We start from the raw sequence: 21,996 nt of genomic DNA, 5'->3' as shown, positions 1-21,996 counted from the left end.
TACTTCTGCCTGACCACAAATTATTTTTTTTCTATAACCCTCAGCTGACATATTAGGAAGCTCACTACAAAAGAGGTTGAAACCTAGAGCTGCCAATGAGCACCTCATCCATCTTTAGTTTGGGAGAGTATAAAAATGCAATATGGCTGTGTTTGTTAGTGAGCATTGAAAAGTTTAAACAGGACCATCTCAGCATATATTAGAAAACACAAAAGCTCAGTGGGAAATTAGTTTTATTTTATATTTATATTTATTATAGTAAAAAGCATGACTCTTCAAATAAGTGGCAATTTTGAAGTTGAGTGGATTCAAGTGTTTTTGTATATCCAGTAAAACATATTTCTGGAATCTGTTTCCTGAGTGATAAAAAACCCTTATTTTCTTCGTGAAATAATGATGTGTGCTGTTTACTTGACATGGCATACAATTTGATTTGACTTGGCAGAAACCCCAAAACTTATTTATTCATTCATATTTGTAAAGTGCATCCAAGCAATAAACCAGCCCATATGGCATCCCACAAGGATCTTGAAGCGACAGTGAGACTATAAACAGAATGGATTAAGTTTTCATTGTACTTGTTTGCACAGTGTTAACCTTTGCCAAAACAGAGACTTGATATCATGGAACATTTTTCTGCAGTATTTAGTAAGTGGCCGATGAATTTGAATTGCTAGAACTTATATGTCCTCTATCCTGTGAAATCTAGGACTATTACATATAGGTGGTGGATCAAAGTGGAATCAAATTTCAGTGAAACAAGTTAACATTTACTCTCCAATTTTAGTTATTTTATCTAAGTGTATTTCCCTTTTATCTGCTTATTAGCATATCAATTAAGTTTTATTTTACTAAGGTCTAATTAAATGGAAAGCTAATCTTAAATTCGATTTAAAATTAGTATCTTTATTCCTTTGATCCCTTACATTAGTTGAAACAAATAGTTACATACATATATAAATACATACACATAAATATTCTTTTATAGAGCATAATCTAATTTCACATGATAGTATGCATAATCATCTCAATAATAATATGGAGAAGATAGGTCAGATATTACTTTTCCTATTTTTTTAAGTGAACACTGAAACCCAAAGATGTTTCCTGATTTACACAAGATGGACAGTTAACAATAGGCAGAGACATATTCCATTTCATGTCTTCTGATTCAAATTCTTTGCTCTTTTCATGCTCACAGTCTCCCACATAAGCAAATACTTATCTTTGCTCAACAATCATTTTGTCTTGGCCACTTCCCTCTCCTATATCTAATATACCAAATCTATTTTTCTTTAGCACGCACTAATATCCTTCCATCTCTCAAGAAATAACCCTACCACCTACTATATTTAAAACATTAACAATACCAAGTATAAACTCCAATATTTGTCATACCATGAATCATAGTTACCACCCACCCTCTGTTACTGTGCCAGAGGAAGCAATACATCTTCTACTGCTCAAGGCTGATTTTTTCATCTGTGCTTTTGATATAGCCACATTTTCTTCAGGACTCTATGGCATTGCTATTCTTTCTTCTATTTTTGTTCTTGCTTGTACTCAATTCTCTTCCATATTAAGAGAAAAAATGGTCAATGGGGACAAAAAAAAAAAAGAGAAGGAAAAGAACCCTTGGTTTTACCTACCAGTTTACATTTCTCTTTTTCATAAAATACAAGTTTCAAGAGAGAAATATCCTCAATTGTTCCATCTCTCTGTCTTCTATTTACTCTCTAGGCCATTATACTCAGGTACCACTCCAGTTATTTCCTCATTAACAGTTAAAGGCCGACTCTCAGCCCTATTTTACCTGACTTCCCTACAGCATTTAACAGCTCATCTCTCCTTTCCTCCTGAAACTCTCTTCCCTGGCCTCTGGTTCACCTCTCTTTCTCACTGTTGGTGTATTCAGGGCTTTGGCTTGGCTCTTTTCAATTTTCAAATTGCACATTCTCTCTAAATTATTTTACCCATTTGTATGACAACAGCTACCATCTATAGACTAACGAATTCTGTGGCAGAAATAATTATATAAAACCCATGACCTCCTGTGCTGATATGAAGTTGTGACTGAAGATGCAGCTGTACAGCTGAGCTCCACATTCCCCAACTGTATGAGCAGTGCTGCCAATGTTGTGCCAACATATGTAGCATGTCCTTGACTTTTAAGCAAATGTGACTACATCACACAAGAAATTGCTGGGATTTCTATTTACACAGGTAACTCCAGTTACAGGTCCAACTTAGGAGGGGTTTCTTATCCATCAGTCTACAGCACAATTTACAAATGTGGTAACATACCTTTATTTAATTTCTAGCCAGATCTTTATGGGGGAAAGAGTATGAAAGAAGACAAAGTTAGTAAAAAGGCAAAAAAAAGAGCTATCTCTGGTGGGCGATGATGTTCACAAAGGAAGAAATAGATCGTGTTTATCCTTCCAACTTCTAGTTGCTCATTAGGTCAATTCAGATTATGAATTATTCCCTCTTTTTTGAGAAACTCCAAAGCCTCACTGTCAACTATGATTTTGTTATGACCTGCAATGAAAAATCTTCATGAATTGACTATAATAAATAATTTCCAAAGGAATGTATTCATTCGGCTTAGTCCTAGAGCTATCCATATATATTTCTACTTCATGCAGAAAATAAAGGCACAATACTTATGAGAAGTCTAGTCCCTTAATACTGTAAGCCTCTAAAGAATCCTCAAAATAAAACATCTACTGCTTTAGTTATGACAAAGTGACTCTTCCTTCCAGAATGAGAAGTTGAGTAGAAGGTTAGGTGATTTTGAACCTCATTGTATTAAAATTCAAGTTACACAGCATACTTTAAGTGGAAAGTTCATTAATTCAAGTTTCCTCTTAAGTTCAAGAGCATGAAACCAAGGAATGAATCTAGGCCACTACTTGGTAGCTTTTCAGTTTGATGAATACTTGTTGTCACCACCTATCTTGCTGAAGTTACATATACTATGCCTGAGGTGGTCTGAATAAAAATGTGATATATAGGTGACCTTTTCTTCAGGTTAGCATTATATTTGTATTTTAACTATAAAAAATTACTATTTGCCAAAATGAAAGACACCACTCCTTTTCTTCGGTAAATCTGACTGCTTGAAAGGCAAGTAACAGGTGACCTTACCCAACTGCCTGCAAACAGGGAAGTGATATGCTTATAAAACATATGTTCTGAGGTAGTCTTCAGACAAGATGCTATCTGGTGGCTCATGGTGTCACTCTAAACCTGATTTGTTCCCATCTTTTTACTCTTTTTCCTTCAATTTTGCTTACTCTAATGATGTTTATCCTTGGAAGGCAAATAAAATCATTATCTCTCACAATGACTACGTGTTTCCTTGTTCATAATCAGCAAGGAAGAGATGGGTAGTCTTTTCCTCAGCATTTCCTGAGAAGTGTCAGGGGTTCACCCTCACTGAAAAGGCTTGCGTCTTGTGTGCACAATTAGATTTACTGCTCTAGAGATTATGATGAGCCAATTTGTTTCATGTTGTTTCACCCTAATCCTGAATCGGTAACCATGGCCAAGAAGTGACAAAAGGTAACTGTCTCACCAATCACGATTTACCAGAGAAAACGAGACGTATCATCAATTTTTAAAAAGCAGATAGCTTACAGCAGGGAAGGAGGTTATTATTCTCACAATAATCAAATCAGAGCATTGTTTACCAAGAGAAAATGTGAGCAGACACAGAGTGGTAGCACCACAGATGTCTACCAGGATGTTCATCCTTGAATATGATCTAACTTGAAAATAAAAATGATTTGATAGTTTCCATTATTTTTAAATGACTTATATGCAAATAGCACAAGTGGATATTAAAATAACATCCTTCTATGTTCATCCTATTATTCACCAGAGGGATAATTGCTCCATAGCCTCTCAGGATTTCACTTGAGAAAGTAGAGAGGGTTTGAGAACTGTCTTCCTTTCTTCTTATTTATAGATGCATTTGCATTGCAAAGTTCACAGAAGTAACTGAAATTTAGCAACTCACATTAATTTTTAGGAGTTACAAATTTCTCAATGATTAGTGGTGGCAGATATCAATCTGTAGGGAATATTTTTAAATGAAATTAGAAAGCTTGCCTTCTATTTTGAGCAGCATTAAAACTTAAGTATACCTTTGTGCCTTTTATTATAGGTATAAATAAAATATGTATTTAAAAAACAACAGAATTATTGGGATAGATGCATAGTCTTTTTTTCTCAAGGATGATAGCCTGTGACAGCATATATCTCCAATCGATCAGTCTGTTGCATATCTGCATAACAACTCTTGTTCCGCCGATTCATTATAGCGTGAATAGGAAAAAAAGGAAAAACATTCAGAGATTTCTTGTATTATCTCCTGGATTCCCTTAGGGACAAATAAGGGCAAAACCTCAGATTCAAAGTAAAAATGGCAAAGTTGAGCCTAACAAAGCATCTATCATAGTTGATAAACATTAAATATCGTTTAAAGCTGTGGTTTGTTCAATATTTGAACACCTACTCTGTGCTAAGCATTGTTCTAGGCTTTGGACTTACGGTAATGCATCAAATATATATAGTTCATAGCCCTGCTGTCAACATTAGAGACACATTCAACAAACATGTATAAATGAGAGCTGCAGGGAGCAATGGATATAATGAATTACAAAACCCAAATTGTTAGGTGTTCAAAGAAGTCTTCCCTGAGGAAGTTATGTAGAATGGGAGTAGGCAGTAACATGACAAACAGTGGCCACACTTGGGAGTATGTGGAGGAGAGGCTAAGGCTAATAGTGTGTGATTTAGGTAAGACAGGAGTGTATGCAAGGTATTTGAAACTAGGAAGAACACAAAAAGGGGAGGAAAATGGGTCCTTAAAGGTGGAATGAATCCTCGGAGTAGACAAGTGATAGATAAATCAGACTTATGTGGTTGATCAAAACCATATCCCCGGCTATATTAATAATCTAGAGTTTTACTCTAATGAAAACTGAGGATTATTAGAGCATTTTAGATAAAAGATTAAAATAATAAATTTTCTTTTTTAAAGGTCTCAAAATTGTATTTGAGAGAATTATCTTGAGGGAGAAAAAGTATCTAAAGTCCATGTACACTAGGAGATTGTATGATAATCAAGTTAAGTAATATCATTTTTCTCTAAGAGACTGTGAAAGATCTATGTATATTCACTCAAGTTAAGGGATCTACAGGAGAGAAGGGCTCATTGCTCATCAGCATGAAAACTCCAGAGATACCATAAGTGTGCCTCAAAAGAGAGAGAGCCAACCTAAGGCCTCTGCCTGACAACAGAGAACACAGAGCTTGCTTTCGTTGACAATGCTTCAAGTAGGGCCTTATTTCCTCTTTTTCCCAATGTAGTAATGCCTGAGGGGCTTAAGACCCAATAGCTATTTGGGAGGAGAATGAGATGACACCCTATTCTGGATGATTTCCACTTCCTCCTGGATGATTCTAAATGGAAATGGACCTGTGGAAAATAATTAGTAGTACGGTTCAGGATTTGGCTTACTGTATCAGATGGGCTATTCAAATTATTAATAGGGACTATGTTTGCAAATTGAAGTAACTGTTTATTAACTCTGAGCAACATATGGAAAATGATGAAATTTTATCCATTGACTGGGGAAAACCTTCCTTACTGAATAAAATTAAAAGGGTGACAGTAAATAAAATAAAACTACATTTTGATGATGGCAGAAGTTGTGCCTACTCAACTAGTGGAAGAGCTAGATTAAAACACATAAAAACATTGTATAGAAGGAAAGGGATTAAAGTGTTACATAATTCATTTTTTAGTGAGAAATTATGTATGAATTTGTTTTTATCTCACACTTTATTTTCCAAATTGTCATTAGAGAGTGTTTTCTTTACATTTAAGGAAAGAAATGAAAATTTTACAATTAAAAAAGGAATAGAAAAAATCTAACTCAGCTCATTTGTTTCTATAATTCATGAGTTGAGGGCTAATTATGTTTACACCAACAATGTTCTTTTTTAGCACTTTACAAGGTATTAGTAGCTCCATTTGAAGAAGGGCAGAGCTGAGGGGAAAAAACAAAATCTCAAAATTAGTAATTTGTATTGTTATTGAAAGTTCTGATAGTGAATAAAGTAGAAAGCTGATCCAATGATAAAAGTTATTACTATTAATCCTTATATAGATAGATTTTGTTTTGCCATAAAGATGAAAAATAATATTTTAATGTTATCCCCATTTTTTATAGGAGGCTCCAAAAGTTGCTGAAGTCTGCAGTACAAAGAAATTTGTAGTGAGGACTAATAAATTTAGTCACTAACTCAGGTGTTCTACACAAAATTTCCACCATCTCTTCAGCTTTATCCAAAGGTCAAGTACCCCAATACTTCAAAACTTCCATTTATTTAATACTGTTCTCTTAGAGTATTTTTGTGATTAACTATAAGAACGAAGCTACACTAATTGAACTGTAAACTATGGTGAATGTCATTGACCTCTACAGAAATGGTTTTGGCTCCTTTGTTCTCTTGATAATTACCTTCACCTCCCCCGCAACTAAATAAACATAACAGCCCTTATCACTGACAGAATCAATGGTATTTTGAAACTTTGGTATACTAACTCTTTCTTCCTGGGCTCATTTTATTTAATTTTGGTCATATCCATTATAATTCTACTGATTTCATAAAACATTTTTTTTTCCTTTTTTATTATGTTTGATTTAGATAATTTTATTCAGTGACTGAGTAACAGTTTATACAAGGTGGACTATTTTCATAGTACTGAATGCATGAATAAATCAATGAAAACTAAATTGCCCAATGGGTTAATCAATCGCTACATGCAAGCCACAGTGGTAAACAGAGGGAGAGGGGACTAGAGACCACCATGACAATGAGCACTGTGACCTCTTCTCATTCAGAGAAAACTGTTAAACAGCGATAGAGGAAAGCATTAAAACAAAAACTGTTTAGGAGAACTTCATCGTGTATGGTTTTAGTTTGTTGGAGCTGCTATCACAAATACCACAAACTGGTTTTGGCTTAAATAACGGGAATGTATTGGCTTACAGTTTTGAGTCCAAAATCAAAATATTGGGAATAAGCTTGTTTTCTTCCCCAAATCTCTGAGTGTCGGCAATTCTTGGGGTTCCTTAGCTTGTATTCTGCTTCCCATCACATGGTGAGTTATTCTCCTTTCCCCTCAAATTCCCACTGACTTCTGGCTTCTTACTCCTTTACATAGTTTTCTTTTTTTAAGGCCTCCCTCACTCACTTGGGCCACACCTTTACTAACAATAACTTCTTCAAGAGACACAGTTTATAGTGGGTTCAGACCCACAAGAATGAGGATTACAATTAAGAACATGTGTTTGTCAGAGTACGTAATTCAACCTACCACAGGCAGTAAATGATGGAGAAAATGAATTCCAAAGTGGATCAGGGCAGGAAGAGCACTGCAGATTGGAACTGAGAATGATTTTTAAGCTGGAACTTGTTTAGAAGAGGAGAAACAAAAGGGAATTTAATGGAGAATCATTGTGGATGGGTGTGTGCAGTTGGGCTGTAGCAAGAAGTTTGATAACCGGAGACACTGGGTCCTATGCTGAAAACATACAGAACTTGAAATTTGTTTAACATTAAGCAAACGATATTTTCTTGTAGCAAAAGGGATGCCATTTCAGGTTAGTGAAGAGAGAAATTACCTGAATGGGTATGAAGAAATTGAAATTTAAGAGGATTTGCTTGTGCTATGTGGAAACATGTAGAGCAAATGAAGGCAGTTGTTTACTACTCTAAGCATAGAAATTCCCAACAAGGCCACTGCATTTTCCCTGCACATTTGCTTCTTGATGATTGGAGGAAAGCTGTGGCCATTTCTACAGAGGACAAGCATTTGACTTGATTTTTGAATGACAGAATTTGGGAGGGAGAGTTGGACCTGGTTTCATCAAGGAATGTACTTAGAATATTGACTCAAACTGTTTTTGTATTTGTGCCACATTTTGGTGTAGGAAAAATTAGGCTTGTATTTGCAAGGCTTAAATGACCTAAAACAGTACCAAGACACTCAGAATCCTATAAAACCATCCAGAGTCATCATACCATATAATTGGCGATTTCTGAAGCCTTTGAAATTTTCACTGTTCCTGTTTTCTACCATCTGATCAGGAGGTAAATTTATCAAGCATCTTCTTTATTTGCTGACAACTTGATGTTATATTATGTTTTAACTTTCAAGTGCTAGTTGCTGGACTGCAGCATGATTTTTATGATAGACACTGCTTTAAAAAGATATGTTCTAAATCATGACCAATATAAAATTTCATCTGTTGACCAAAATTTGGCAGTGAAGTTATAAATAGTTTGCAGTAAACCAAGGTATCTTCATCATGCTGACCGTAGCTCTGTGAGATGAATTATATACATATACACACATACATGCATATGCATGTATCCTTATACATATATACTCTGCAAATTTCACCTTGAGCACCCTGTATTCCTGGAAATAGAGGACAATTATACATATAATGCCTTTAGGACAATAAGGAAAAGGCAAAATATGCAAAGATATAGGGATAATGGGTCAATTCTAGAGAGTTAAAGAATTTAGCCTCATAAAAATAAATCAATTTGGAGAAGAGCTTGTTAAACTCATATAGGACATTATGATTTATAAAACCTTTTTAAGCACATAGTTTTCTTTAATAAGCAAATCAACTTACTGTATTTTAAGCATGTGAACTTTACAGTTAGATATATTCGCCTTTGATCCTTGGCTCTGTCTGCTATGAGTTGAGCATCTGGGGCCAATTTACAAAAGGAGGGAAATTACTACCTGTCAGAGTTATTGCAAGGATTGCAAATAAAATATATATAATACTCTTAACTGAGGATCCGATAATGTCACTCCACTGTGATAGAGAGGCAAACATTTACCATTGTATTAGCTGAGAAGATATTCTCTAATTCCCTGGGGCTTAGATCTCAAAGAGAACTTAATGTAGTGATGGGACATAAATCAATTACCCCAATAAGAGTTTTTTTCCCTCTCTTGAGTTTACATTGTGCTTATTCCTTAAGAAAGAAATTCAGGTGTCCCTTAACAGAAATAGTACCTTAAGAATATGGAAGTCTGGAAAAAGTACTACTAATTTCTGTATTCTGTTTGAATTTCAACTGAAGTGCAATTAAAGATTCTCTTATAAGAGCCAAGTATTTTTACATTTAATGCATTCTCTACAATACATTTAAAAATTTCTAGGACATCACACAACACAGAAAAATGTAATCTACTCACCTTGACTCCCTAGTTACGTTATTTTTTTTCAGTCATATCTAAAAATATATTTGTCTTCCATTTCCACTATGTTTGGAATGACTTTCAAAGTCAGAAATATTAATGCAGGACAATTTTGCTTTTTCAACACCTTTAAGTTTTTCTTTTTTCTTATTCTTAATGAACAAGTTTAAAGATTTTAAGTTTCTGGCTCCAGTTTCATGTTCAAATAGGTAATGCTACCTAAATAATCAACTTATAATTTATTTGTTTATGTGCATTTAATAATAACCAGCAAATATTTTGGATATAACCTAATTTGTAAATGGATACATTTTGCCGTCTTCTATTGAGACCTGGTTTCCATTCTCATCTCATGGTTTCCATTCTCATTTCCTTTTCACAGTAAGCCCTCTTCCCCCCAGCCCCAGTCCAATATGAAATATATGCAAGATCACTGAAAAGTACTCAGGATGTTTATCTAAAAGTACAAGGTTTTTGGTACCACAAGACTGTGTTCAAAATTGAATTTCACTGTTTAAAAACTATGTGACTTAGAGCAAGATAAAACCATTCTAATCATCATTTTGCTCATCTGAAATACGAGAATAATATAATAATAAAGCACATCCCACAATATTGAGATGAAAATCAATTTGGATTCTGTATTTACTTTGTAAGTCATAAAGCCTTCTTCAAATATGATTTGCCTACATTTGGGGCAGGAAAAAAATGTCATCAAATATATGTGATTTTATGCCAATTACTTGAAGAATAAGATAAATTTGAACAAAAGTTCTTATCAAAATGTCCATAACATAATTATGCCATGCATAAGTGTACTTTATACTTCACTGATGATTTATACTTCATTACTATGATGATATTTGGTATAATAAAGTCATATAAAATACTTACATTTTATGACTATTCTATCCATACCTGTCATGGGCCAACTACATGCCCTTACAAGAAGAATGCTTACCTGTATTAGTCGGGGTTCTCTAGGGAAACCGAACAACAGGAGATAAATATAATGCAAATATAATGATATTTTTATAAGAATTGTCTCACCCTACTGTGGAGATAGACAAGTTGAAATTCTTCAGGTCAGGCTGCAAGCTGGGAATTCCAATGAATTTTTTATGAATTCCCCAAGAACCTGAAACAGAGACAGAAATTCCAATCCTAGTGACATGTAAAATAATTTACCTTTTCCCCCACTATCCTCAAAACAGTGCCCTATTCAGATTTAGGATCAAGTTCACAGATTTTGTGATCTAGATCAGGTTCAGCTTTCTTGCTGTGATGCCTCAGGTAAATTTCCCCAAATCTGATGACCTGTGATCAAAAGGGACAAGTTATCTGCCACTCACACAGTCAGTACACAGAGGTGGGATGGGAATAGAATCACTATTATAGAGGCTCCTGTTCACTGAGGGGGAAAATGTGAAACACCCAGCATTATTGTTCCATTTGACAAGCAAATTTGAAATCTAGCCAGGCCCACGATGCCAGTTTCTTGATTAGGGCTCAGTCTTACTTCCTACTGTGGTTACGGGTTGCACTCTGGGCTGTTGATTTTGTCTTCCATTCATCTTTTCCCATAAGAACCGGCCAGTGTCTAGAGCTGACTTATTTTCTCAGACTATTTCCTGACCATCAATGTTTGGTGACCTTAAAGACTTCTTTTCATTTTGTATTTTCTCTGTTCCTTCTAATCCAAGGTGATACAATCCTTTCAAAAATGATAAAGATTTCTTATGAATCAATGTATAATACATTCCATTATTTTGAAAAGGCATTTCTCTATCTTGAGTTTTCTGTAATTCTGCTATAGAGCATTTTTCTTATAAAGTTTAGAGAGGATCTGTAAGGCATGCTCTTAAAATACTTAAAAGGGCCTTGTGGCTGACAGAATGACTCTCTCAAGTATTGTCTTATATCTTTCTAGGGTTTTAATAAAAACTCTTAGAGTGACGCCCTAGATTTTATCTTTGCAATGAAGCTCTTTCTTCATTTGAGTATCTTGAAGAGGCAAAGAATGAGAAAGTATTTTCAAACCCAACAAGTTCTGGCTCTTTCATATGTCCTCTAACATTTTGTTGAGAACTGAGCAATTCCTTTTTTATCTCCCCTCTGTTCTCATTTTATCAGACATGGGGAAACAGCCAGAAGACACTTTCCAAAATCTCCTCAGCTAGATTCACTGATGCATGAGGGAACATTTTCTGTTTTACATGTTACTACAAACAAAGCAAAGTTCTGATAACTTTCTACCACTATATAATGAGAGTACCTCACTCTCCACCTTGCAATAATGTTTTCCTTACTTTGTTTTGGTGATTTCCTAGTAGTCTTCTAGAAGGTTATCAAGCATTAAAGTCAAATTGAAATCTTTTAGGCTTTTATTAACACTTGCCCCAAGGTCATCCACCAAGTGGCCCCCAAACCTCACTTTTTTGTTCTTGTTGTATTATAGAACTGTACTTCCAGGTACAGAAAACTGTTGAATTATTTTTGGCCGAATAAATTACCCCAAAACTTAGTGGAGTTTACAATCATTTATTATGCTACCGCTTCTTTTGATCAGGAATTTGGACAGGACTCAATGAAGACAGTTTATGTCTGCTTTCCAATACCTGTGACCTCAGCTGGAAGATTGGAAGTTTAAGGGCAGAAATCATTTGAAAGCTTGTTCACTCATGTCTGATAATTAATCCTGTCTTTTGGCTGACACCTCAGTCCCTCTCCATTTGGCTCTTTCCATATGGGCCATTTTGGGCTTTGTCACAGCATGTTGGCTAAGCTTTAAAGATAAGAATCCTGAATAAGGTGATGAGAGTGAGAAAACAGTTCAGAGGAAGCTCTATCACATTTTATGAACTTGCCTTAGATGACTTAGGAAACACCACTTAACTTGAAGTGAGCCCCTCAGCTGCACACTGGTCATCAAGGCAGTTAGAAAACTCTGTCCAGTTTCAAGGGAGGAGAATGGACTTTATTTCAAGGGAGTGGCAAAGTTAAAGACCTAGAAAAGTATGTGTCATGGAAATATACTATGACCATTTTGGAAAATAAAATCTGTCACCTTCCTTTGACACTACTTCCATCTATACAGAAAGACATGGAGGCAGTGGACAGCAAGAAATGTATTTAGCAGCCTAGGACCTTGGAATGGGATCATTTTTGCAAACATTCTCTTTCTTTACTTGCAGCATTCAATAACATTACACTTCACACCCCCTGGAAGTGTTCATTACATCTCTCCAATACCCAGACTTCAGTGTGTATCTGTGCTGGGGGCATCCTTTCTGACGTACTTCTATTTCATCTGTCATCTCTGACCCTGAGCAGTAAGCAGCCCGCCAGAAATCCTAAAAATGATCATTAGTGGGATGAATAAAGTTCTGTTTTGTATTCGGCTCAAAGTCTAATTCAAATGGAAGCTGACAGTAAATCAACAAGAAAAGCAGACCTGGGACATTTCCCTCTGTGTGACAGTGCTGACTCATTTCCTTCTCACATTCATTAGAAAATATATTACAGTGAATGTTCTTATGGCAACAAAGGAGATAAGGCTATGCGCTAATAGGTCTCTTTGGACTTCCTTTTCTCTGATTCAGCATCATGGATGAAGCATCAGGGAGATGTTTCATATTTTTGGGAATTAAGATATACATGGATGCAATGTATCTCTAATTTACTGTCTGATCTTAAATACTCACAATGAGAATATACCAATATAACATATAATTGGACAGAAGAAATATTTAAAAGCGAGTTGACAGAATGTAATCGCACTACATCTCACACCTTAACAGGATAAAAATTAATACTTAACCAGCTTGACTATATAATTTTTGTTTTTACACCAATATTGTACCAATAGAATTTTTTCATATAGTGTTTCAATGTATGTAAAATATGCACAAAGTAGTGAAGTTTAATAGTATATCTATATAAAGACTCTGAGGTAGCTTCCTCAATACCACAAACCTAATACTAAGAGACTAGAGAGGTATTTTCCCTCTACTTCAAAGAATATATATATTAAGCAATCTTTATATTCTGGACCAATGAGGACTTCAAACATGTCTCCTTCAAATAGATAAAATATGCAAATGATTTTGAAATAAACATTCATTTCGTGCCCTTGATATGCCTAGTACTGAACCAGACATTCAGTACTCAGAAACTATATACTCTGTCCTTCAGAGATTCAATAATTTATTCTGGAAGAATAGCAAGACAAGCAAAATATTAGTAAGTGAAACAATAATGTGTGTGTGTATGTATGTGCATTCACATTGCCAACAAATGCTAAATTTTATGGGTTAGAAGCACAATTAGATTTCTAAGGAGAAAAATAAAAGAGATCTATGTTAGTTGATGTATTTTAAAAAGAGGGAATTTTAAATTGATCTAAAGGAAGAGTAGGGTTTCCCCAGGTAGAGGAGAGGAGAAAAGAGGTCTCTGAAAAAATTAGAGAATAAAACATGAGCCACAGAGATGGGATGAGAATGAACATGGCATCAGCAGCACGCAGCAAAGGAAGGCTCTCAATATGACAAAGCTCTCGGAGAAATTCAGGAGCAGCCTGGTGAGGGGTAGAGAACCGTGGAAGCCAGAGGGCTCAGGACTTTGGGGTTCATTCCTGCCTCTACCCCATAAAGGTTTATTCATTGTGCAATAAGGACAACTACACTGTCCCTATGTGGTTGTGACATTAAATCAGAAAATACCTAATATCTGTGTATGCATATTTTATACTATATGCTTCTTTATAAAAGGGATTATTAAATGCTAAAATAGCATCCCTTTTTCTATTCAACACTATCCCAACACAGTGGATAATTTAGCTGTGGTAGTGGCTGTGTCATTCAGTCTAGGGCAGGCAGCCAATTACTGCAAATACAGTACTGAAGCCAGTTTCTCCATTGGACAGCACCTGTCTTTGTACCTGAAATAAGAGACAGGTTTGGTCCTGCTTCAGGAGTTTCCTGACACACCGAGTGGCAGTATTTTTAAGACATGGCAAAGGCATTTGGCCTAATGAAATAGATAACTACCCACAACTTCACTGAATGACAGTGTAGGATGGTGAAAAGGTCACAGGGTTTGGACAAGAATCAATCTGGGTTCAAATATTAGCTTCATGGCATATTAGTGGGTGCCTTTGGCAAGTTACCTAAGGCCTCTGGGTCCCAATACCCAAAGGTAAGAAAAGAACCTGCCCTTTTTCCCTTCACGGGTTTATTGTGAGGATTTAAAAATATGCATAGGGCAATAACTCTGGAAACTTTAAAGCACTATACAACTTTGTTTATTCTCATATTCCAATGAGTAAATGAGAGCTGGATTTTTTCCACTGAATTTTTTTCAGTTTGTGCTGCTCTATTACGCCTTAAAATATATTCTTATAAACGTGCTTTACCATCAATACTTGCCATAATTCTCATAGATACTCCAATTCTTAAGGGTACTCCAATTTCCATTAAAGCTGAATCAGAATTCAGGATTAAGGTACAAGGACCAGAGGATAAATAAATCCTTTCTGATCTACAGTAACCCTTGAGGGAATATTTTTCAAGGCTATTTTACTCTGCACAAGTGTATTCTATGTAAACAACACAAGAATTCAATCAGCTTTTCAGAGATATTCAAACTCATAAATTGTTCCCATTTAGTTCTACTACTTTTTAAATACTGCCCTAGTTTGGGAGATTGCCAGAGGACTCAGATTCCTACAGAACACTGGCTTCTCTCTTTCTTTTTTTAAAATTTTTACTCTTCTTACTCTGACAGTTTTGTTCCTTAACTCCTCAAAAACACATAGAAAACCTTCTCTCTTTGGGTCTTAATTCTATGCTGTATCCAACTTTGACACAACCACAGTTAAGCTAAATCTCTTACTTCAGCATAGTCAAACCTAGCAATTGTCCTAATAGCAAACCGTCCCTAAAATAACCTGAACAGAAACTGCTCCTCTGTTACAGGGCTCCTTGCTTTGGTCATCAGCTTGCAGCTACAGGAGAGGCAGGTAGGCTATGCTCACGGCATATATATCAGGCGAATGCACATGGCATCCTTCTGACTTATCTGTCTTTCCCTGGTAGTTCTTTCCCAGCAGGAGGGCCATTCTACATTTTTTCTCCATATATTCTGTGCCTCTCTGTGGATCACAGCTGTGTTATGACACTATCTCCTTTTGGTGAGTCAGAACATAATGGGAAAACTATGTCTTTAGGAGATAAGCATATTCACTTTCACTATCACATACAAAAGCACAGACATGTACAACCCAGAGAACCTACCATTCATATCTGAATAACAAAAAGTAGCTGAAAACCAAAACCCGGAGAAAGAATGACAGCAGTACCATGAACATAAAATACAGGGTTTTAAACTCAGTGATTTTGAAGTTCCACAGAGGCCCATTAATGGATATGTTTATATTTATGCAAATATAGCAGATGGCTGGGAATATGCAGCGCCTGTTAAATTTTAAAAACATTTTTGAAATAGTAGGCAGCTAATGTTTCTCCTCACCAACACATGTCCTTTTTAAAAATCTCTGTCAGAGTCTGTTGACTCACTAACATCATTGGTTCTGTAAATGTTCGACTAAACTCTCTTCTACAATCTTTTGTAATTATCATGATAATTTTACTTAATTCGCTTACCACAGTCCTGGTACCTTACAGACTCATGCACGATTGGAATGTGGCCCCTGGATATCTTAGAAATAAGACACTCCGCTGAATGCCCATGAGGGAATCCAGAGATAGCGGACTGAATGTTAGAGCTCAAAAATACTACCAGCTTCACAGGACAGTTCTTTGCAGAGAAAAAGGTAGTAATATAAGCCGCAGTTCGCCATCATGTTTAGTAATGGTTCTGAGAAAAATCTTTCTGTTTAAGAAAATCAGGCTGTGTCCAAGACTAGTTGCTCAAAATCTGGGGGAGATTTGATTACATCCCCACTGCAAAAATGAATCAGAGGAAAAGCAGAACAATTAGCTATAGACATGGCCAAAAGACAGAACCAGCACAAAAATAGCAGTGGCCTCAAAAAACAAAGAAATCAGGAATGAGCAAAATAAAGCCTTCAAAAATGTTCACATTACAAAGGTTTTTCCATTCAATTTGATTAAATGACGGCAATGCTTTTGGATAGAGTTTGACTGCTTCCTTATCCAAGGGCACAAACATAAAAAGCACTCTGTGAGAGGGAAACCATTGCCCTGTATAGCAACTGAAGTGCTTTCCTTTAAAAGAGAACCCAGAGAAAATTTTGAATTGAGCAGCATTACAAATTTGAGGGTTTATGGAGCTATTATACATGCCCTTCAGATCCCAAACTTAGCTAATAGCTCATTCCTACATTTCTTCAGTAATACTTATTGAGGACCCACCATAAACCAGGCACTATTAAAGAGTATATCAGTGAACAACAAAGAGAGTCTCAGTCAGGGTAGAAGAATTCTTCCACATTCATGAAGAAACAGTGGTTTTAAAAGCTGTAGCATGCCCAAAATCATTCAGCAGGTAAGTAACTAGTCCAGGGGTTGAGCCCATGTTCAAAGCCTATGTTTCTTCCACAAAGGAAATACCCTAGTAAAATAAAGGGTCTGCTTAATCAACTTAAGTACACAAGAATACTCTAGTAATTTCTATATAGATAATAGGGTCTTTGCTCTGTATACCATAGGACTACATAATTTTCTTTCAAAAGGTTTATTTCCAGAAAACAGTCATTTATTATCATGGCAACTAAATGAACCCAGGACTTCATACAATGCAGACTATAGTGCTTTGGTAGAAATCCCCTTATTGGAATTTTCCTTCATGTTTATTTTAATAAACTGTCAAGTCCAAATCATAAAACTTTTCTCATTCCTGGAAGAGAATCTTTCAGGTCTCTGTAGATTGAAAGATGCTACACAGGATGAAGAAATTCTTAAAGAAACTCACTGGTATTTTTGAAAGAGTAAGTTCTTAAAATATAAAAATTTTCTAGCTAGATAAGCTAGAAATCAGTTAAATGCATTTTCTAATATACCGTATTTTCAGTTTTTCAGGGGTTCATGATCTGATCTGAAATATCCAGTCTGATTTGCATTACTGGCACGCCATTAACCTCTTGATCCTTCAACAAGGGAAAAGAAGTGAATGATGGGCCTACGGGCAGCCTGGGTGTCCTGTGCCCTCCAGCAGGAGGAAGAAAGAACAGCATTACCAGAGGTCGTAAAGACTCCAGTAGCCTTCAATGGTCCTCAAAAAGAGTGGGGGAAAAAAACTCAGAACGCACAGACTAGATGAAGGCAGGTAATGGACACCTCAGCAAGTGCAGTGGGGTGGAGGCCACTGACTAGAAAACACCCATCACATCAGTACAGGATTCGGGCAAAGGACCTAAGTACATGCAGAAGCCCTTTTGTGTGGGAATGGCAGATACAGAATTGAAAAAGCAAGCCAGTGGCTGGATCATAAAGAGCCTCAAGTACCAAGCTAAAGTGTTAGAATTTTTTTTGCTGACGGCTTTGAGTGATTTACAGGGAAGCAAGTCTGGAGGCTCAGGACACAGTCTAGAAGCACTTCATGAAATAACAGTGACAGCCTGAATTATAGCACTGGAGACTCAGTTGCAGTGAAAGAAATTTACTCTAGACATATTTAGAAATAGATTCAGCAACATAGCTTTGATAGATGGATTGATTAGATATTGGGAATTAAATTAGCAGGAGGAGACTAGGCAAATTCCCAAACGTCTGCCTTAGAGTGGGGTTCTAACTCATATAAGGGATACTAAGGGAAAAACAAGTTAGGAGAAAAAAGAGATGAGTCAATTTTGGATAGGTGTTCGATGTACTTATGTTCCATGCTCATAGTTTGCCTATGCTCATAGTTTGCCTATGGAATAGGCTCTGTGATACTTTGCTCCACAGCCCTCCCAGGTGAATCTTAACTAATAAAGATGCAGGCATTCTCAAAGAAAAAGCTTCAGGCAAGTCACAACTTAATAAGGAGACGGTTCGTACTTGCCAGGTGGCATCTCTTAGCTGAGTTCATCATTGTCTGATGTCTGGTCTACAGCACCAGAGGCCCCAAAATGCAATTTTGTTAGGACCCCAGAATTGATGAGACTTAAGAATCCAGACACTGTAATAAAACTTCAAGGGAGCTAGTGTATTAAAAACAGAAAATGGAATATAAATGTAAAATTTTAGAGGAAAAAACTTATCAAATATAAGTTTCTGTTCCTTCCTTTATATAGTTTCATGGGAAGCCAAACCACCAGAAGGTTTCTCAGGGGGCATAAATCAGACTACAGGAAATTCTGTGGAATAGGAATACACTTTATAATCAAAAGACTCAGTCCACAAACTCAAGTATAAAATTAATACTCTACTTTATTTTTAAAACTCTATTTTCTTGTATTAAACACCATTAGGTCTGATGCAAAAACATAATAAACTCATCACTTTCAGGTAACACAAACAAATTCAGTGATTTATAAGACATCTTAAGGTTGTTAGTTTAATCTTACCATGTCTTCTCCCTTAGTGGCATCTAAGGTTCAAAGGAAGTTTTTGGATAATTACACCTGCCTGTGTGTTTTTTCATCTTTGTTATTCTAGCATCTACCAGAGTGGAAAGCATCGATAAGTATCTGTTGAATGAGTGAATCATTAAATTACAAACTAGGCCCAGGCCTAAAATATCTATGCTAAATTTCTAAAAGATGATATTTACTCCAGTCACTGAAGAGCTCCTCTCCTTGACTATAAGAAAAGAGTCACTTGTCTGATTTAAAATTTAGAAGGTGCCTGGATATTAAGACTCTATTATCTAATACTTCTCATATGCTATTTTGCTTTCTTCCCTACACCATAACTATTTTTTTATTAATTAACGAAAAAAAAATTAATCCAACATTTAGAAATCATTCCATTCTACATATGCAATCAGTAATTCTTAACATCATCACATAGATGCATGATCATCATTTCTTAGTACATTTGCATCGGTTTAGAAGAACTAGCAACTCAACAGAAAAAGATATAGAATGTTAATATAGAGAAAAAAATAAAATTAATAATAATAGTAAAAAAAAAAAAAAGACAAACAAACAACCAGAAAGACAAAAAAAAAGAAAAGTTATAGCTCAGATGCAGCTTCATTCAGTGTTTTAACATGATTACTTTACAATTAGGTATTATTGTGCTGTCCATTTTTGAGTTTTTGTATCTAGTCCTGTTGCACAGTCTGTATCCTGTTTCTAACTCCTGCTGCACTCTGTTACCAATGACATATTCCAAGTTTATTCTCGAATGTCGGTTCACATCAGTGGGACCATACAGTATTTGTCCTTTAGTTTTTGGCTAGACTCACTCAGCATAATGTTCTCTAGGTCCATCCATGTCATTACATGCTTCATAAGTTTATCCTGTCTTAAAGCTGCATAATATTCCATCGTATGTATATACCACAGTTTGTTTAGCCATTCTTCTATTGATGGACATTTTGGCTGTTTCCATCTCTTTGCAATTGTAAATAACGCTGCTATAAACATTGGTGTGCAAATGTCCATTTGTGTCTTTGCCCTTAAGTCCTTTGAGTAGATACCCAGCAATGGTATTGCTGGGTCATATGGCAATTCTATATTCAGCCTTTTGAGGAACCGCCAAACTACCTTCCACAGTGGTTGCACCATTTGACATTCTCACCAACAGTGGATAAGTGTGCCTCTTTCTCCGCATCCTCTCCAGCACTTGTCATTTTCTGTTTTGTTGATAATGGCCATTCTGGTGGGTGTGAGATGATATCTCATTGTGGTTTTGATTTGCATTTCTCTAATGGCCAGGGACATTGAGCATCTCTTCATGTGCCTTTTGGCCATTTGTATTTCCTCTTCTGATAGGTGTCTGTTCAAGTCTTTTTCTCATTTTATAATTGGGTTGGCTGTCTTTTTGTTGTTGAGTTGGACAATCTCTTTATAAATTCTGGATACTAGACCTTAATCTGATATGTCATTTCCAAATATTGTCTCCCATTGTGTAGGCTGTCTTTCTACTTTCTTGATGAAGTTCTTTGATGCACAAAGTGTTTAATTTTGAGGAGCTCCCATTTATTTATTTCCTTCTTCAGTGCTCTTGCTTTAGGTTTAAGGTCCATAAAACCGCCTCCAATTGTAAGTTTCATAAGATATCTCCCAACATTTTCCTCTAACTGTTTTATGGTCTTAGACCTAATGTTTAGATCTTTGATCCATTTTGAGTTAACTTTTCTATAGGGTGTGAGATATGGGTCTTCTTTCATTCTTTTGCATATGGATATCCAGTTCTCTAGGCACCATTTATTGAAGAGGCTGTTCTGTCCCAGGTGAGTTGGCTTGACTACCTTATCAAAGATCAAATGTCCATAGATGAGAGGGTCTATATCTGAGCACTCTATTCGATTCCATTGGTCGATATATCTATCTTTATGCCAATACCATGCTGTTTTGACCACTGTGGCTTCATAATATGCCTTAAAGTTAGGCAGCACGAGACCTCCAGTTTCACTGTTTTTCCTCAAGAAGTTTTTAGCAATTCGGGGCACCCTGCCCTTCCAGATAAATTTGCTTATTGGTTTTTCTATTTCTGAAAAATAAGTTGTTGGGATTTTGATTGGTATTACATTGAATCTGTAAATCAATTTAGGTAGGATTGACATCTTAACTATATTTAGTCTTCCAATCCATGAACACGGTATGCCCTTCCAACTATTTAGGTCTTCTGTGATTTCTTTTAACAGTTTTTTGTTGTTTTCTTTATATAGGTTTTTTGTCTCTTTAGTTAAATTTATTCCTAGGTATTTTATTCTTTTAGTTGCAATTGTAAATGGGATTCGTTTCTTGATTTCCCCCTCAGCTTGTTCATTACTAGTGTATAGAAATGCTACAGATTTTTGAATGTTGATCTTGTAACCTGCTACTTTGCTGTACTCACTGATTAGCTCTAGTAGTTTTCTTGTGGATTTTTCCGGGTTTTCAACGTATAGTATCATATCGTCTGCAAACAGTGATAGTTTTACTTCTTCCTTTCCAATTCTGATGCCTTGTATTTCTTTTTCTTGTCTAATTGCTCTGGCTAGAACCTCCAACACGATGTTGAATAATAGTGGTGATAGTGGACATCCTTGTCTTGTTCCTGATCTTAGGGGGAAAGTTTTTCAATTTTTCCCCATTGAGGATGATATTAGCTGTGGGTTTTTCATATATTCCCTCTATCATTTTAAGGACGTTCCCTTGTATTCCTATCTTTTGAAGTATTTTCAACAGGAAAGGATGTTGAATCTTGTCAAATGCCTTCTCTGCATCAATTGAGATGATCATGTGATTTTTCTGCTTTGATTTGTTGATATGGTGTATTACATTAATTGATTTTCTTATGTTGAACCATCCTTGCATACCTGGGATGAATCCTACTTGGTCATGATGTATAATTCTTTTAATGTGTTGTTGGATACGATTTGCTAGAATTTTATTGAGGATTTTTGCATCTATATTCATTAGAGAGATTGGTCTGTAGTTTTCTTTTTTTGTAATATCTTTGCCTGGTTTTGGTATGAGGGTGATGTTGGCTTCATAGAATGAATTAGGTAGTTTTCCCTCCACTTCGATTATGTTGAAGAGTTGCTTTGGGATTAGTTTGCTGTTCTTTCTCCAG

General features: G+C 35.9%; 1 long non-coding RNA gene across 1 annotated transcript; it reads right to left on the bottom strand.

Moving 5' to 3' along the window:
• Positions 1-8,726: 8,726 nt before the first annotated feature.
• Positions 8,727-11,012, bottom strand: LOC143682671 (uncharacterized). The gene is made up of 3 exons (XR_013175221.1): positions 10,824-11,012; positions 10,355-10,442; positions 8,727-8,804 (listed from the first exon to the last, which is right to left on the bottom strand). It is a non-coding gene; the product is annotated as an uncharacterized LOC143682671 (long non-coding RNA).
• Positions 11,013-21,996: the final 10,984 nt, after the last annotated feature.

Source organism: Tamandua tetradactyla, chromosome 5 (assembly GCF_023851605.1).
Source record: "Tamandua tetradactyla isolate mTamTet1 chromosome 5, mTamTet1.pri, whole genome shotgun sequence".
Classification (NCBI taxonomy): Eukaryota; Metazoa; Chordata; class Mammalia; order Pilosa; family Myrmecophagidae; genus Tamandua; species Tamandua tetradactyla.
This window is presented reverse-complemented; position numbering and strand designations above follow the sequence as displayed.